Here is a 2,264-nt window from a genome sequence, read left to right on the forward strand (position 1 = left end):
GTTAAACTGACGTATGTCTCTGGCTGGATTTTGGCTTTAACAACAGTAGATTACTGTCTGAAAATATTCTCTCAGCAAATAAATCCAGGCAAAGACAGGTCTAGTTACTTGGCTAGAAATGCCTAAAAATCATTAAGGCAGAATGATATATTTAGTCCTTTTGATTTCATATTTTAGAGAAATGTTCATCATTTTGTGTGTGGAACCCAAAGTGGATAGGGATTTATGATTTTGCATAATTTTCAAAGCATTTCCTTTTAAAGTTCAAAAACATGTATAAATGTTGTTCGTATCTGGGAGCGCTGGTTCAGAGTGCACTGTGTTTTTATGGAATGGCAAGAAACTCTTGTAATTAATGTGTAACAGGTATAAGAACCCTTTTTCACTCCAACTATTGCACAAGTACAATTTCCAGCTTCAAACAACCTGCTTAAAGGAGAAGGGACCCAGTCGGCGCAAAAAACCCTCCCCCCTCCCCTGTGTTGCTTCCCTTCCCTCCTCCCCCCTGGCCTACCTGTCCCGCTGGGCAAATGCCCCTAACTTGTTACTTACCCTTCTGCGCAGGTCCAGTCCATGGAGTTCCCAGGCACCATCTTCGTCCACGCGATCTTCTTCCTGCTTTGACCGGCGTTTTGGCGCATGCGCAGTAGGAGCATTTCGCCGGTACGGATCTACCGCGCATGCGCCAAAAGTCACGACTTTTGGCGCATGCGCAGTAGATCCGTACCGGCGAAATGCTCCTACTGCGCATGCGCCGGTCAAAGCAGGAAGAAGATCGCTTGGAAGAAGATGGCGTCGGTGAACTCCATAGACTGGACCTGCGCAGAAGGGTAAGTAACAAGTTAGGGGCATTTGCCCAGCGGGACAGGTAGGCCAGGGGGGAGGAGGGAAGGGAAGCAACACAGGGGAGGGGGGGAGGGTTTTTTGCGCCGACTGGGTCCCTTCTCCTTTAAGCAGGTTGTTTGAAGCTGGAAATTGTACTTGTGCAATACAGGGGGGGAGCAATACAGGGGAGGGTTTTTGCGCCGACTGGGTTTCCTTCTCCTTTAAAGGAGAAGGAAAGTAATTTAGCACTTGGGGGTGCCAAATGTTAGGCATCCCCAAGTGAATGTATTTACTTACCTGAAACCCCGGGCCGGTACTCCAGTGAGCACCAAGGATCTCTCCTCTTCTGGCTTCTTCTTTCATCAAATTTCTCGGGGCAGATGCATGCGCAGTAGAATGGAAAAGTAAACTTTTTAGTTAAAGTTCAGCTCTTCACTCTAATGCGCATGCGCAGTCGAACGAAGAAAAAAGAAGCCGGAAGAGGAGCGCTCCGTGGTGCTCACTGGTATAACCCCAGGCCAGTGCAGTTTTCTGCTGATAGGAGCACCGGCCCGGGGTTTCAGGTAAGTAAATACATTCACTTCGGCACCCCCAAGGGCAAACGACTTTCCTTCTCCTTTAAAAAAATTGTGATGTGCAGTTCTGCAACAAACAGAATATCAACCAATGCCAAGGATCAGGATCTTAATTCATAGAGAGATGTCCTTTATGTTTAGAGCCCTTCAGGACAATATAACTTTGTGATGTTAAGTGTAAGGGGATTTATAACATCACAGATAAAACATCACAACCCTATGAACTTTGACTTAATATCTTAGATTAGTGGCTGTATTATTTTATATTTTATTTAGGCTAATGCCACACGGGACTGAAGTTCATCCTGCTGGAATCAGCCCCTTATCGTGCCTGCGCCTGGATCCATTGCGTCGGCCTGGGTGCAGACACATGCGGTGGATTTTAGCACCGAAATGCAAACACTTGCAATTAAAGCCTATATATATATATATATATATGCCTGGACCTGGGCTGATGCATTCGATTTGGGTGCAGGCAACATGAGGGGTTAATTCAAGCGTAGGGGCTAATCCTTGGTTTGTGGTTTTCAGCAGGACAAGTTTCATCTTTGAGTGACATTACCCTTAAATTTTGTGGTGTCGGTAGGGACAGTTGCATGAAGCCACAGGGTGGTGAGGGGCTAAAAGGCTGCCCCACTGAATTCTTTAGGTTTTGGAGGTTTCCAGATAAGGGGTCTTTCGCAATTTGAATCTCTATACCTTAAGCTTACTAAGAATCATTTAAACATTAAATAAACCGAATATGGGACATCCTTCCCATAATTAGGAGCTTTCTGGATAGCAGGTATCTGGATAATGGATACTGTACCTGTACCAAGAGCTATCTATACCAGAGAGGAGGCGATTTAATGTGTAACTTATATA

Source organism: Xenopus laevis, chromosome 3S (genome assembly GCF_017654675.1).
Source record: "Xenopus laevis strain J_2021 chromosome 3S, Xenopus_laevis_v10.1, whole genome shotgun sequence".
Taxonomy (NCBI): domain Eukaryota; kingdom Metazoa; phylum Chordata; class Amphibia; order Anura; family Pipidae; genus Xenopus; species Xenopus laevis.